Below are 17,158 nucleotides of genomic sequence, written 5' to 3'. Positions count from 1 at the left end.
CATATATATTTTAGATATTAGTTATTACTAACCTTCTGACATATACACCATCACTTGAAGGTCATATATTTTTAAGTTGTTTTATAGTTAATTGTATCAACCATAAAAGAGTAACTGAAAGCTAAAAATGACAGTTTATAATTTTATGGCCAATCCACCTATAATAAAATCCTCTGATAGTCCTGCAGAAAAAGTTAGCATTAATTGAAAATTCAATGACAATGAGATCAAGCAGTAATACTAGGCATGAATAAATGCCATTCTGCTATCATCCCTTTAGAGAAATTGCCCAGTACTGCAGGTGTTAGATGATGCCCAAATTATCAAGCCAGAGTTTCTCCAGGCCAAGTTAAGAATTCCACTTTTATTTGGATTCTGAAGGCAGAGGACAGGTCACCCTGACACTGACTGAGGCTTTTTTTTTTTTTTTAAGGTTTTATTTATTTATTTTTAGAGAGAGGGGAAAGGAGGGAGAAAGAAAAAGAGAAACATTGATGCGTGAGATAAACATCAATTGGTTGCCTTTTGCATGTGCCCCAGCAGGGGACCAAACCCACAACCCAGGCACGTGCCCTGACCAGGAATTGAACCAGTGACCTTTCACTTTGCAGGATGACATCCAACCAAATGAGCCACACTGGTCAGGGCTGGGTGAGTTTGCACACGGTACACAGATGCTCAAAGTTCCACATAGGTATGGTAGACTATTTATTACAGAGCCTGGTTCTTTCTTAGCCTTTGGGATCCAGATGTTGTTCAGTTGCAATGATATTTCTTCCACATGGGAGAATTCAGCTCCAGAATGCTGCTATAAGAGAATTTATATAGGATCACAGCAGCATGCATCTTGTATGTGGGATTTGTGTGCAGCTGCTTGTAATAAAATTTGAGGAAACAGTGGCTTAAGCCAGTTCCTTGTAGGAAGTCCAGACGTAACCCTTTAGGGTTGGTACTGTAGTGTCATTAAGTCCTCTGGGACTCTTTTGCTCAATCCATGCTAAGTGTGGGGAGAAATACTCTGAGTATAGTTGAGTTTTTTACATGGGAAGTCCTGAGACCCCAGATCATGACATTTAATTCTTAGACTTTGGTTTACTAGCTCAAATGAAGTCTTGAGTATTCATGTCAAAATGGGGCTTTGAGTTCTGTTATTTGTTTCACTAGAGCAGTTTATTCTACTCCAGACTCTGAACATTCAACAAAAACAAGCCTACACAATCAAGAGACCTGCCAGAACTAACTTTTGTTGCTGTAGGTCTTAGAAGCTTCCTTAAATTGAGTGATGAAGTTTCAGTACTTGCCAAGCTAAGGATGTGGCCCTAGAATTTGACAGTGCAATAAGGACTTCAACTTAGCCACAAACTACTGGGAGCCTGGCACTGCAGATGCTTTGGTACTAATATCTAACATTTACAACAGTGCCAAAAGGTAAGAACTTTTTATTTTCTACAAAGAAACTAAGACTAGAGAGGTTAAGTGATGCATCCAAAATTGTGATACTAATAAAAGCTAGAATTGTGATTCAAATCTAGTCATTAGTCTAGTTTGAATAAAATGTGTGTGAGGAAGGTACAAATTACTTGGAAAGATAGCAAGATATTACTCCTTAACCTTCCTACTTCACCTTCTGCTATTAGAAGGCTAATCCCACCCCTGAATTCTCACTCATATCTTAATAATCTAAAGGGTGGGTCTAGAGCCAGGCTGAGTATTGTTCCTGCATTTTGTTTATTTTTTGTTTATTTGTTTCCCTAACTTCCATAATACATATGTGGAAGTTAGTCTGTTGGCACCAAATCCATACACTTTCCTCAGCTCCAAATGTTCCTCAAATCAATCCACTTAGTTCATACTCCTTTGTTCCTTAGTTCTAACTACAGGAAAAAATCACTAATAATACCAGGGTTTCAATGTCAAAGCTACTACACAAACCAAAGTTGGTACACTCATTGGGTAAGCTTAAAGAAAGACTGGCCTCCCCAGAAACTGAGGTGATAAAGCCCTATAGTCATAGCTGTGGAAGGGGTTGGGATTTAGCCACGAACCACTGTCAGGAGTCTTGGAAATCCCAAGCCTCTCTAGGTCCAGACTAAACAACTAGGACCAACAGGATTAGATTAGAGCTTGGGCAAGTTATCACTGCTGAACAATTTTTTGTTACAAAAAGGAGGCAACCAGATGTCAAGCTTTAACAATACAATGACAAAGAGAAAACAAGGTGACAGGTGGGATCAGAAACTCCTTTGTGGTGGTGACAATCTAAATGGAGGATCTACTTAAAGACCCCAAGAGTCAGAATACAGAATTGTGACATTTCTACATCGTACCTTGTTACTAGGTGCTGCCTTTAGTGGAAAGCTCATGGTTGGCCTGGGTATCACCACCCAGAGATGAACCTTGTGTTGGGTTGTTCTAAAGTCAACCTAGTGAAGCTAGAAACTACATTTTCCAGAATTTCTTGCCCTGTTTGGTTTCAAGTTAGCCTGAACTAAAAGAACTTGTGTTTTGGGAGACAGAAGTGAAATCATGGCTATTATTGTCCAAAGGCCTTTGCAGTCTGAATGACAGAACGATGCTTAACTTGAGGTCTTCTAAATTTGGGAAACATTGGGTTAAGCACCGTAAAGCAAGTGCCTTAGCTGTAGTAATTCTCAGAGTCTTTAATAGGCTAATCTTCAAGTTTAAGGTCCTTGGGGATGTCACAGGATTATTGCCTGAGAAACAAACTACAATGAAGTCTGCACCAGAGCAAGATATAGACTCACAGGGCAGAGCTGCAGAGCCTAGTGCAGGTGAGAAGACTACAGCAGGGTGACTGGGGCCAGTTGCAGTGGGAGGGTCAGACCAGATAACCACTGGTAAGAGAGAGACACAAGAGGCAAAGTCCTGAGTGGCATTTAAGCAATAACAGAGTGGGGCTATTCATAATCAAATTCCCTGTTAGGTTGAACTCCCTTGGCAGAAGATCGAACCCTGGTTTCAAGTCTCATGAATCTTACAGTCTAAAGCTGTCCTCTCTGATACAATGAGTACTAGCCACAGGTGGCTACCGAGCACTCACAATGGAGCTAGTGCAGACTGAGAAACTGAATTTTTATTTCACTTAATTTTAATTCACTTACATTTAAATTAAAAAACTGAAATAGTATAAAATGTTTCCATTAAATATAAATTTATCATTTAGGAAGAACTATATTTCTCTTTAATCACTGAAAAATTAACATCTGAATTGAATTTACGCTGTTAGTGTAAAACACTGGATTTCAAAGACAGTATTAAAAATTTTAAATATCTCATTAATCTTATGTTGATTGCATATAAAATATTTTGGATATATCAGCTTAAATACAATTATTAAAGTTAACCTAATTGATTTCTTTTTACTTTTCTTTTTGTTTAATAATTTTTTTTTTTTTTTTGGTTTTTCAATTACACTTGTCCCATTTTTCCATTTCTCTCCCCCACCCAGCCCACCCCCTCTCCCGCAATCATATCCCTCCCCGTTGTCCGTATCCATGACTCATTTATACACGTTCTTTGACTAAACCCTTCCCTTACTTATCCCCCTTCTCTCCCTCCCCCTCCCCCCTATTGACTGCTATTCTGCTCTTTGTTCTATTTAGTTCTTTTGTTTGTGTTGTTTAGTTTCCTGTATTAGATGATATCATATGGTATTTTTCTTTCTTTGACTGGCTTATTTCACTAAGCATAATTCTCTCTAGTTCCATCCATGTTGTTGCAAATGGCAGGAGTTCCTTCTTTCTTTCTGCTACATAGTATTCCATTGTGTAAATGTACCACAGTTTTTTGATCCACTCATCTACAGACAGGCACTTAGGTTGTTTCCAGTACTTAGCTATTGTAAACAGTGCTGCAATGAACATAGGGATGCTTACGTTCTTTTGAATTGGTGTTTCAAGATTCTTCGGGTATAATCCTAGTCGTGGAATCGCTGGTTCAAAAGGCAGTTCCATTTTTAGTTTTTTGAGGAAATTCCATACTGTTTTCCATAGTGGCTGCACCAGTCTGCATTCCCACCAACAGTGCAGTAGGGTTCCTGTTTCTCCACATCCTCGCCAGCACTTGTTGTTTGTTGATTTGTTGATGATGGCCATTCTGACTGGTGTAAAATGATATCTCATTGTGGTTTTTTATTTGCATCTCCCTGATGGCTAATGTTGTTGAGCATTTTTTCATGTGTCTATGGACCTCCTGTATGTCCTCTTTGGAGAAGTGTTTGTTCAGGTCCTTTGCCCATTTTTTAATTGGGTTGTTTATTTTCTTGATGTTGAGTTGTATAAGCTCTTTATATATTTTGGAAATCAGTCCCCTGTCTGTGATGTCATTGGCAAATATGTTTTCCCATATGGTTGGTTTCCTTTTCATCTTGCTGATGTTTTCTTTTGCTGAGCAGAAACTCTTTAGTTTGATGTAATCCCATTTGTTTATTTTTTCCTTTATTTCTCTTGCTTTAGATGTATCCATGAAGAAATTGTTACATGAGATATCTGAAATTTTCTTGCCTATGTTTTCCTCTAGGACTTTTATGGTGTTATGGCTTACATTTAAGTCTTTGATCCATCTTGAGTTTATTCTCGTGTGTGGTGTAAGTTGGTGGTCTAGTTTCATTTTTTTGCAAGTCCCAATCCAGTTCTCCCAGCACCATTTGTTAAAGAGGCTCTGCTCACTCCATTTTATGTTCCTTCCTCCTTTATCAAATATTAGTTGACCATAGAGGCCTGGGTTTATTTCTGGACTCTCTATTCTGTTCCACTGATCTATATGTCTGTTCTTATGCCAGTACCAGACTGTTTTGATCACAGTGGCTTTGTAGTATTGTTTGACATCTGGTGTTGTGATTCCTCCTGCTGTGTTCTTCTGTCTCAAGATTGCTTTTGCTATTCAGGGTCTTTTTTGGTTCCATATGAATTTATGGAGTATTTGTTCTAGGTCTGTGAAATATGTCATTGGTATTTTAATAGGGATTGCATTGAATCTGTAAATTGCTTTGGGTAGTATGGCCATTTTGATGATGTTGATTCTTCCCATCCAAGAACATGGTATTTGCTTCCATTTATTTGTATCTTCCTTAATTTCTTTCTTCAATGTTATGTAATTTTCAGAGTACAGGTCTTTTATCTCTTTGGTTAAGTTTACTCCTAGGTACTTTATTTTTCTTGTTGCTATAGTAAATGGTATTTTCTTTTTTGTCTCTGTCTCTGATATTTTACTGTTGGTGTACAGAAATGCCTTAGATTTCTGTATATTTATTTTGTACCCTGCTATTTTGCCAAATTCACTTATTATATCGAGTAGTCTTTTAGTTGAGTTTATAGGATTTTCTTGGTATACTATCATGTCATCTGCATATAATGATAGTTTTACTTTTTCTTTCCCAATTTGGATGCCTTTTATTTCTTTTTCTTGTCTCATTGCTGTGTCTAGGACTTCCAACACTATGTTGAATAGGAGTGGAGAGAGTGGACAACCTTGTCTAGTTCCTGAATTCAGGGGGAATGCTTTTAGTCTTTGTCCATTGAGTATGATGTTGGCCTCAGGCTTCTCATATATAGCCTTGATTATGTTAAGGTATGCTCCCTCTATTCCCATTTTGCTGAGTGTTTTCATCATAAATGGGTGTTGTACTTTATCAAATGCTTTTTCTGCATCTATTGCTATGATCATGTGATTTCTAACGATTCCATTTGAAAGTCATTTCCAGAAGACATTTCTTTTGCCTTTTTTTTTTTTAAATGAGCATTTGCAAGACGTGTGGTTTCCTAACTCTACTTTATCATACGTTGGCAACCTTTTTACATCTAGAAGGCCTAGATGTAGCAAAGTTTTCTTCTCAAAGGTTAGGGGGAAAGTTGAGAGCAGCTTTTTCATATTATATACACAGGCCTTCTACAAATGGCCAGTAAATCTTCCCAAAGGGTGGTGGGCGCTTCCTATTCAGCCAAATGTGGTATGTTCTTCTGCCATTTCTCTCTTCCGAAATCAAGGTCTGTAGTAGAACGAAGACCAACCGCACGATGTCCGGCTAACATTCCACCAGTCGCTGACTGGGGCTCCGCTCACCTTCCGGGCCTGTTAAGGGCTTTGTCCATCGTTGTCAGGACCAGGTGGTCTCGTCCAACTGGGGCATAAGGGTCACCCCAGGTGCCGCATCCCCGCGGTTCCAAGGCCTAAGGGTGGGCAAGCTTTCGTCCAAGTAGACTCGCCTTCTCCGCCGCCCGGGAAGGCCCTAAGGGCCCTCCGCGGCATTCCAGGGGCTGCCATTCTTCCGGCTCCGCCACGCCCTGTGCTCAAAGGCAGTGCGGTCCAGCCCTCGGTGGCTGGCCAGGGAGGCCGCTTCCCTTAGGCCCTGCAGGGGTAGACCTGGACACCCAGTGGTCCGCACGGCAGGATGCGGGCTCGGAGGCCACCGTCATCAGGTCGTGGAGATGGAGGAGGGGGTTGGGGGGGAGATGTTCGCTGCTGCTGCTTCAAAGCCTGGGCCCAGCCAGTGGGCAACCGCAGGGAGGGCTCTGGGTCTTGGCAGCACAGAGTCTGCTGCCTGTCCCCGGGCCCCCCAGCTCACCCGCCGGCCAGAGGCCAGAGGGCCTGGAGGGCCCAGAGGAGCTCAGAGGAGAAGGCCGCACTCCGCTCCTCACTGTGATCTCTGCCGTAACTTCTTTTTACTTTTTTTCAGTGTGACTACTAGAAAATAAAGTTTCATGTGTGGCTCCCATTACATTTCTATTAGATGGTGCTGTTTTCACATCTTGTAAGACCAAACCCCAAAACCAAGTTCTCCTCCCCCAGGTCAATAATACGTCTTCAGATGCGCTTTAACAAAGCAATTGTAACTAATCAACAGACCTAGGGCAAAAGTGAAAGAAAAAAAGGAAAACCAATTAGAGATCTACTAATTAGAATGCTTCTGAACTTAAGTAACTTGAATCCATTTTTCCTTTGCCTTCCTCCTACAAAGTAGTACCTGCCAACAAAAGGTAATGTGTTTGAACTTTACAAGAATGCATAAAATTTGCATGCTATGACTTTTCTAAATGATATGACAGGATCAAACAAATTTTCACCCAAGGAAAGACAGCTAAATCAAATTATGCTGCATCCATAAAATGAAATACTTCTGCAGACATGAAAAAGATTGAAGTAAGTTTATAAGTACTAATTTTGAAGTCATTTCTCCAAGATATATTACATGTTCTACTGTTTCTTATCCACAATTCGAAAACCAAAACATTCCAGAAACTACTAAAAGCTTCTTTTGAGACATAATTGGTGGAAAAGCCTGACCAGTCCTAAACTCGTGTGACAGCAACTATCTACCTGTCCTGGCATGAAATATGTAGTCTTAATTGATCTCACTTGGTGTGAATAGAATATTCATTCCTTCCAGTGAAAAACAATTTAATGTGTTTAATTATGGAGAGCTGCCTCAGATTCCACCAGCTGTGTTATGTGATATTTGGTATGTGCACGGCATCACTACTCTAAAACCCAAAAGATTCTGAATTACTAAACTCAACTGACCCTCATCAAGGAATCATGGTCTACACTAAGTGAACATACAAGATGCAAAATAGGGTCTGTTAAGATGATCCAGTTTGCACAATTTAAGAAGACCCATGCTGGTTTATGACTGGAAATTCTGAAAGGAATATATGTGTTTTATAAAGAAAGAATTTACATTGATTATTTCTAAGGAGTAGAACAACTCTATTATCGATGGAACCAGCTCATCCTCTGGGGCCCGGGGAAGAGGAGAGAGCTCCTGAGCCTTTCTCTGCAGAGTTGCCATGAGATTTTTTTACTCCAAGCTCCTTGAAGCCTGTTGTGTCCTGGCTCAAGATTTCATGCTCTGGAGACAAAAAAATTGATTGACCCATCTTAAGCCACACACCCTGTGGGTGGTGGTGGAGCGGAGAGATGAGAGGAAGTCTCCTTTGACTGACAATGCAGATGGGACCTCCCCCAAAGAGGCAGGGCTGAGGCTCTTACAGAGGGATGAGAAAGACCTGCGAGGGCAGACAATTAAAGCAGATGTCAGCAGCACAGGGCACAGAACTTGATTGGACTATGTATCTGCCACTTATTACCTGCCTATAGTAACTGAGTAAACATCTTAAGCCTTCTGGGCCTCGTTTTCTACGCAGCGAGGGTGAGAGACCTCCATGCTCTTGCAGCTCTAACAGTTTGAGGTTTGACTGGACACACCATCTCTCAGACTTGAAAGTATATATGAATCATCTAGGGATCTTGTTAAAAATACAGATTCTGATTCAGCAGGTCTGGGGTGGCCTGCACAAGCTCCCAGATGGTGCTGAAGTTGCTGGTGAATCAGACCACACTTTCATAGCCAAGTCCCAGAACACTGCTGTGCTGTGGCTTTGCAGGTGATGGGACACAAAGCCAAAGTTAACACATTTGAACTTGGAATGTTTTGCTTTATAGTATTGATACACTGACCAAAACGTCCTTGGTGGCCCAGTTTATTGCATACATTGAAAGTATAGACATAGCACTAATGTGGTTGTCCTTTGGGAAGGCAAATGACTTTCATTTAATCATCAATCATTAATCAGTAAAGCAAGACTATCCGTATATTATTACTCTGAAGCATAACCTAAGAGCTTTACCATCAACCATAGTAGGTACTTAAAAACAAGTGATTCTAATTTTGGCTTAGAGCTAATACAAAAATTATAACTTTTCGAGGTTTTTGATTAATGTGAACTTCAGAGTTGGTTTTCTTTTCTTTCTTTCTTTCTTTTTTTTTTTTTGAGCTGTAGACCAATCCATTGTCCAATAATACCAGGATATTAACCAACAGAACCTAGCTTGGGGGCCCATGAGGAAGGCCTAGGTTTTCATTTATGGCTGTTCAGAGTCAAGTACACAGATGGGTTTCAATAAATAATTTATTCTAATGGAATTTATCTAAAGTGAGTTGAGTACAGTACTAAAAGTGTCACAATGAGTTTGTTTATCTAAAGTTATTCCTACATTAGGAAGTCAAATCCCCCTATGATAGGTTTGATGGTGTTTAGCCTACACTAGGTATAATTTTAGACGTCAAGTACTCTCCGGCTTGACAATGGACCACCTAACAACATCTCGAAAAATGACCACCCGGCAGGCACCACTGTTGAGGCCCTGAGAGCCCCTGCTCTTCCTGTCATCTCGCAGCAGTGTGGGCAACCAGGACCTGTGCCTGGCCGGATCTGTACACCACTATTGAAGCCACCTGGGTCCCACTGTAAGTCAACTATCTCCAACTGTCACCTAGAATGTAGTACCCATATTAAGAGAACCCAGGCAGATGGGCTGCACTGTAAGGAGTCTGTGTCCAACGGTGAGGAATGGAGGGAGATTGGGATAAATTGTGGGAGTAGTTACAACCCGCCTACCTAGAGAGTTGAGTGCCAGGCAGACAGGGAGCACGAACTGTGGCTGGCCTGGGTGGAGGAATGCTCTCTGAACACACATGTGCTGGAATATCTGCTGGGAGGGTTCCAGGTAGGGTTGTTAGTTTGGCTTCACTGGCAGTGCTGGTGGTTTACTTTTGGTGGCGGGTCATTCGAGATGTCTGTGTGTGCACTTTGTCCTCTCACAGCGCCAGCTAGAGCCCAAAAGCTCCGTCGGGACGATGGACAACCTGGAGATGACCTAAACAATGATCTCCTGGTGGGTACCAGTTTTGAGGTCCTGATCGCCCCTGCGGTGCCTGCCACCTGCCATCCGTTTGGGTGACCAGGGTGTGTGCCTGCCCAAGAGAGAACACCTATATTGAAGCGGGCGACGTTCCAATACAAGTCGATGAACTCAGGTGGTCACCGGGAAAGTGGCCGCCACAGTAAGAGAACCCCATTAGATGACCTAACATCTATGGAGTCTGTGTCCAAGGCTGAGGAGTTGAGGGAGACTGGGACAAATTTGGGGAGTAGTTACAACCAGCTGACATGGAGAGTTGTATGCCAGACATGCAGGGAGCACCAAGTGTGGCTGGGTTGGAGCAGGGAATGGCCTCTGATCAACTGTCTGCTGGCATGTCTGCAGGGATGGTTTCTGGGATTGGTTTTGAGTGTGGCTTCTCTGGCAGTGCTGGCTGTTTACTTGTGGTGGCGGGTCATTCCAAACGTCTGTGTCACTTTCTCCTCTCGCAGCTCCAGAGCAAACCCAAAATCACCGGCTTGACAACGGACCACCTAACAACATCTCGAAAAATGACCACCCGGCAGGCACGACTGTTGAGGCCCTGAGAGCCCCTGCTCTTCCTGCCATCTCGCAGCAGTGTGGGCAAGCAGGACCTGTGCCTGGCCGGATCTGTACACCACTATTGAAGCCACCTGGGTCCCACTGTAAGTCAACTATCTCCAACTGTCACCTAGAACGTAGTACCCATATTAAGAGAACCCAGTCAGATGGCCTGCACTGTAAGGAGTCTGTGTCCAACGGTGAGGAATGGAGGGAGATTGGGATAAATTGTGGGAGTAGTTACAACCAGCCTACCTAGAGAGTTGCGTGCCAGGCAGACAGGGAGCACGAAGTGTGGCTGGCCTGGGTGGAGGAATGCCCTCTGAACACACATGTGCTGGAATGTCTGCTGGGAGGGTTCCAGGTAGGGTTGTTAGTTTGGCTTCACTGGCAGTGCTGGAGGTTTACTTTTGGTGGCGGGTCATACGAGATGTCTGTGTGTGCACTTTGTCCTCTCACAGCGCCAGCTAGAGCCCAAAAGCTCCGTCGGGACGATGGACAACCTGGAGATGACCTAAACAATGATCTCCTGGTGGGTACCAGTTTTGAGGTCCTGATCGCCCCTGCGGTGCCTGCCACCTGCCATCCGTTTGGGTGACCAGGGTGTGTGCCTGCCCAAGAGAGAACACCTATATTGAAGCGGGCGACGTTCCAATACAAGTCGATGAACTCAGGTGGTCACCGGGAAAGTGGCCGCCACAGTAAGAGAACCCCATTAGATGACCTAACATCTATGGAGTCTGTGTCCAAGGCTGAGGAGTTGAGGGAGACTGGGACAAATTTGGGGAGTAGTTACAACCAGCTGACATGGAGAGTTGTATGCCAGACATGCAGGGAGCACCAAGTGTGGCTGGGTTGGAGCAGGGAATGGCCTCTGATCAACTGTCTGCTGGCATGTCTGCAGGGATGGTTTCTGGGATTGGTTTTGAGTGTGGCTTCTCTGGCAGTGCTGGCTGTTTACTTGTGGTGGCGGGTCATTCCAAACGTCTGTGTCACTTTCTCCTCTCGCAGCTCCAGAGCAAACCCAAAATCACCGGCTTGACAACGGACCACCTAACAACATCTCGAAAAATGACCACCCGGCAGGCACGACTGTTGAGGCCCTGAGAGCCCCTGCTCTTCCTGCCATCTCGCAGCAGTGTGGGCAAGCAGCACCTGTGCCTGGCCGGATCTGTACACCACTATTGAAGCCACCTGGGTCCCACTGTAAGTCAACTATCTCCAACTGTAACTTAGAACGTAGTATTCGTATTAAGAGAACCCAGTCAGATGGCCTGCACTGTAAGGAGTCTGTGTCCAACGGTGAGGAATGGAGGGAGATTGGGATAAATTGTGGGAGTAGTTACAACCAGCCTACCTAGAGAGTTGCGTGCCAGGCAGACAGGGAGCACGAAGTGTGGCTGGCCTGGGTGGAGGAATGCCCTCTTAACACACATGTGCTGGAATGTCTGCTGGGAGGGTTCCAGGTAGGGTTGTTAGTTTGGCTTCACTGGCAGTGCTGGTGGTTTACTTTTGGTGGCGGGTCATTCGAGATGTCTGTGTGTGCACTTTGTCCTCTCACAGCGCCAGCTAGAGCTCAAAAGCTCCGTCGGGACGATGGACAACCTGGAGATGACCTAAACAATGATCTCCTGGTGGGTACCAGTTTTGAGGTCCTGATCGCCCCTGCGGTGCCTGCCACCCGCCATCCGTTTGGGCGACCAGGCTGTGTGCCTGCCCAGAAGAGAACACCTATATTGAAGCCGGCGACGTTCCAATACAAGTCGATGAACTCAGGTGGTCACCGGGAAAGTGGCCGCCACAGTAAGAGAACCCCATTAGATGACCTAACATCTATGGAGTCTGTGTCCAAGGGTGAGGAGTTGAGGGAGACTGGGACAAATTTGGGGAGTAGTTACAACCAGCTGACATGGAGAGTTGCATGCCAGACATGCAGGGAGCACCAAGTGTGGCTGGCCTGGAGCGGGGAATGGCCTCTGATCAACTGTCTGCTGGCATGTCTGCAGGGATGGTTTCTGGGATTGGTTTTGAGTGTGGCTTCTCTGGCAGTGCTGGCTGTTTACTTGTGGTGGCGGGTCATTCCAAACGTCTGTGTCACTTTCTCCTCTCGCAGCTCCAGAGCAAACCCAAAATCGCCGGCTTGACAACGGACAACGTAGCAACATCTAGAACAATGACCACCTGGCTGGCACCACTGTTGAGGCCCTGAGAGCCCCTGCTCTTCCTGCCATCTCGCAGCAGTGTGGGCAAGCAGGACCTGTGCCTGGCCGGATCTGTACACCACTATTGAAGCCACCTGGGTCCCACTGTAAGTCAACTATCTCCAACTGTCACCTAGAAAGTAGTACCCATATTAAGAGAACCCAGTCAGATGGTCTGCACTGTAAGGAGTCTGTGTCCAAGGGTGAGGAATGGAGGGAGATTGGGATAAATTGTGGGAGTAGTTACAACCAGCCTACCTAGAGAGTTGCGTGCCAGGCAGACAGGTAGCACGAAGTGTGGCTGGCCTGGGTGGAGGAATGCCCTCTGAACACACATGTGCTGGAATGTCTGCTGGGAGGGTTCCAGGTAGGGTTGTTAATTTGGCTTCACTGGCAGTGCTGGTGGTTTACTTTTGGTGGCGGGTCATTCGAGATGTCTGTGTGTGCACTTTGTCCTATCACAGCGCCAGCTAGAGCCCAAAAGCTCCGTCGGGACGATGGACAACCTGGAGATGACCTAAACAATGATCTCCTGGTGGGTACCAGTTTTGAGGTCCTGATCGCCCCTGCGGTGCCTGCCACCCACCATCCGTTTGGGCGACCAGGCTGTGTGCCTGCCCAGAAGAGAACACCTATATTGAAGCCGGCGACGTTCCAATACAAGTCGATGAACTCAGGTGGTCACCGGGAAAGTGGCCGCCACAGTAAGAGAACCCCATTAGATGACCTAACATCTATGGAGTCTGTGTCCAAGGCTGAGGAGTTGAGGGAGACTGGGACAAATTTGGGGAGTAGTTACAACCAGCTGACATGGAGAGTTGTATGCCAGACATGCAGGGAGCACCAAGTGTGGCTGGGCTGGAGCGGGGAATGGCCTCTGATCAACTGTCTGCTGGCATGTCTGCAGGGATGGTTTCTGGGATTGGTTTTGAGTGTGGCTTCTCTGGCAGTGCTGGCTGTTTACTTGTGGTGGCGGGTCATTCCAAACGTCTGTGTCACTTTCTCCTCTCGCAGCTCCAGAGCAAACCCAAAATCACCGGCTTGACAACGGACCACCTAACAACATCTCGAAAAATGACCACCCGGCAGGCACGACTGTTGAGGCCCTGAGAGCCCCTGCTCTTCCTGCCATCTCGCAGCAGTGTGGGCAAGCAGGACCTGTGCCTGGCCGGATCTGTACACCACTATTGAAGCCACCTGGGTCCCACTGTAAGTCAACTATCTCCAACTGTCACCTAGAACGTAGTACCCATATTAAGAGAACCCAGTCAGATGGCCTGCACTGTAAGGAGTCTGTGTCCAACGGTGAGGAATGGAGGGAGATTGGGATAAATTGTTGGAGTAGTTACAACCAGCGTACCTAGAGAGTTGCGTGCCAGGCAGACAGGGAGCACGAAGTGTGGCTGGCCTGGGTGGAGGAATGCCCTCTGAACACACATGTGCTGGAATGTCTGCTGGGAGGGTTCCAGGTAGGGTTGTTAGTTTGGCTTCACTGGCAGTGCTGGTGGTTTACTTTTGGTGGCGGGTCATACGAGATGTCTGTGTGTGCACTTTGTCCTCTCACAGCGCCAGCTAGAGCCCAAAAGCTCCGTCGGGACGATGGACAACCTGGAGATGACCTAAACAATGATCTCCTGGTGGGTACCAGTTTTGAGGTCCTGATCGCCCCTGCGGTGCCTCCCACCCGCCATCCGTTTGGGCGACCAGGGTGTGTGCCTGCCCAGAAGAGAACACCTATATTGAAGCCGGCGACGTTCCAATACAAGTCGATGAACTCAGGTGGTCACCGGGAAAGTGGCCGCCACAGTAAGAGAACCCCATTAGATGACCTAACATCTATGGAGTCTGTGTCCAAGGCTGAGGAGTTGAGGGAGACCAGGACAAATTTGGGGAGTAGTTACAACCAGCTGACATGGAGAGTTGCATGACAGACATGCAGTGAGCACCAAGTGTGGCTGGCCTGGAGCGGGGAATGGCCTCTGATCAACTGTCTGCTGGCATGTCTGCAGGCATGGTTTCTGGGATTGGTTTTGAGTGTGGCTTCTCTGGCAGTGCTGGCTGTTTACTTGTGGTGGCGGGTCATTCCAAACGTCTGTGTCACTTTCTCCTCTCTCAGCTCCAGAGAAAACCCAAAATCACCGGCTTGACAATGGACAACGTAACAACATCTAGAACAATGACCACCTGGAAGGCACCACTGTTGCGGCCCTGAGAGCCCCTGCTCTTCCTGCCATCTCGCAGCAGTGTGGGCAACCAGGACCTGTGCCTGGCCGGATCTGTACACCACTATTGAAGCCAACTGGGTCCCACAGTAAGTCAACTATCTCCAACTGTCACCTAGAACGTAGTACCCATATTAAGAGAACCCAGTCAGATGGTCTGCACTGTAAGGAGTCTGTGTCCAAGGGTGAGGAATGGAGGGAGATTGGGATAAATTGTGGGAGTAGTTGCAACCAGCCTACCTAGAGAGTTGCGTGCCAGGCAGACAGGGAGCACGAAGTGTGGCTGGCCTGGGTGGAGGAATGCCCTCTGAACACACATGTGCTGGAATGTCTGCTGGGAGGGTTCCACGTAGGGTTGTTAGTTTGGCTTCACTGGCAGTGCTGGTGGTTTACTTTTGGTGGCAGGTCATTCGAGATGTCTGTGTGTGCACTTTGTCCTATCACAGCACCAGCTAGAGCCCAAAAGCTCCGTCGGGACGATGGACAACCTGGAGATGACATAAACAATGATCTCCTGGTGGGTACCAGTTTTGAGGTCCTGATCGCCCCTGCGGTGCCTGCCACCCGCCATCCGTTTGGGCAACCAGGCTGTGTGCCTGCCCAGAAGAGAACACCTATATTGAAGCCGGCGACGTTCCAATACAAGTCGATGAACTCAGGTGGTCACCGGGAAAGTGGCCGCCACAGTAAGAGAACCCCATTAGATGACCTAACATCTATGGAGTCTGTGTCCAAGGGTGAGGAGTTGAGGGAGACTGGGACAAATTTGGGGAGTAGTTACAACCAGCTGACATGGAGAGTTGCATGCCAGACATGCAGGGAGCACCAAGTGTGGCTGGGCTGGAGCGGGGAATGGCCTCTGATCAACTGTCTGCTGGCATGTCTACAGGGATGGTTTCTGGGATTGGTTTTGAGTGTTGCTTCTCTGGCAGTGCTGGCTGTTTACTTGTGCTGGCGGGTCATTCCAAACGTCTGTGTCACTTTCTCCTCTCGCAGCTCCAGAGCAAACCCAAAATCACCGGCTTGACAACGGACCACCTAACAACATCTCGAAAAATGACCACCCGGCAGGCACGACTGTTGAGGCCCTGAGAGCCCCTGCTCTTCCTGCCATCTCACAGCAGTGTGGGCAACCAGGACCTGTGCCTGGCCGGATCTGTACACCACTATTGAAGCCACCTGGGTCCCACTGTAAGTCAACTATCTCCAACTGTCACCTAGAACGTAGTACCCATATTAAGAGAACCCAGTCAGATGGCCTGGCCTGCACTATAAGGAGTCTGTGTCCAACGGTGAGGAATGGAGGGAGATTGGGATAAATTGTTGGAGTAGTTACAACCAGCGTACCTAGAGAGTTGCGTGCCAGGCAGACAGGGAGCACGAAGTGTGGCTGGCCTGGGTGGAGGAATGCCCTCTGAACACACATGTGCTGGAATGTCTGCTGGGAGGGTTCCAGGTAGGGTTGTTAGTTTGGCTTCACTGGCAGTGCTGGTGGTTTACTTTTGGTGGCGGGTCATTCGAGATGTCTGTGTGTGCACTTTGTCCTCTCACAGCGCCAGCTAGAGCCCAAAAGCTCTGTCGGAACGATGGACAACCTGGAGATGACATAAACAATGATCTCCTGGTGGGTACCAGTTTTGAGGTCCTGATCGCCCCTGCGGTGCCTGCCACCCGCCATCCGTTTGGGCGACCAGGCTGTGTGTCTGCCCAGGAGAGAACACCTATATTGAAGCCGGCGACGTTCCAATACAAGTCGATGAACTCAGGTGGTCACCGGGAAAGTGGCCGCCACAGTAAGAGAACCCCATTAGATGACCTAACATCTATGGAGTCTGTGTCCAAGGCTGAGGAGTTGAGGGAGACTGGGACAAATTTGGGGAGTAGTTACAACCAGCTGACATGGAGAGTTGCATGCCAGACATGCAGGGAGCACCAAGTGTGGCTGGCCTGGAGCGGGGAATGGCCTCTGATCAACTGTCTGCTGGCATGTCTGCAGGGATGGTTTCTGGGATTGGTTTTGAGTGTGGCTTCTCTGGCAGTGCTGGCTGTTTACCTGTGGTGGCGGGTCATTCCAAACGTCTGTGTCACTTTCTCCTCTCGCAGCTCCAGAGCAAACCCAAAATCACCGGCTTGACAACGGACCACCTAACAACATCTCGAAAAATGACCACCCGGCAGGCACGACTGTTGAGGCCTTGAGAGCCCCTGCTCTTCCTGCCATCTCGCAGCAGTGTGGGCAAGCAGGACCTGTGCCTGGCCGGATCTGTACACCACTATTGAAGCCCCCTGGGTCCCACTGTAAGTCAACTATCTCCAACTGTCACCTAGAACGTAGTACCCATATTAAGAGAACCCAGTGAGATGGCCTGCACTATAAGGAGTCTTTGTCCAACGGTGAGGAATGGAGGGAGATTGGGATAAATTGTGGGAGTAGTTACAACCAGCCTACCTAGAGAGTTGCGTGCCAGGCAG

At 46.7% G+C, this 17,158-nt stretch overlaps 1 pseudogene; it reads left to right on the top strand.

Annotated features, from left to right (window-relative positions):
• Window positions 1–6,364, top strand: part of LOC149990031 (ribosome biogenesis protein NSA2 homolog pseudogene) — a 39,979-nt pseudogene extending 33,615 nt beyond the window's left edge.
• The last annotated feature ends 10,794 nt before the right edge of the window (window positions 6,365–17,158 follow it).

Source organism: Furipterus horrens, unplaced genomic scaffold (assembly GCF_987537825.1).
Source record: "Furipterus horrens unplaced genomic scaffold, mFurHor1.1.pri manual_scaffold_36, whole genome shotgun sequence".
In the NCBI taxonomy this organism is placed as follows: Eukaryota; Metazoa; Chordata; class Mammalia; order Chiroptera; family Furipteridae; genus Furipterus; species Furipterus horrens.
This window is presented reverse-complemented; position numbering and strand designations above follow the sequence as displayed.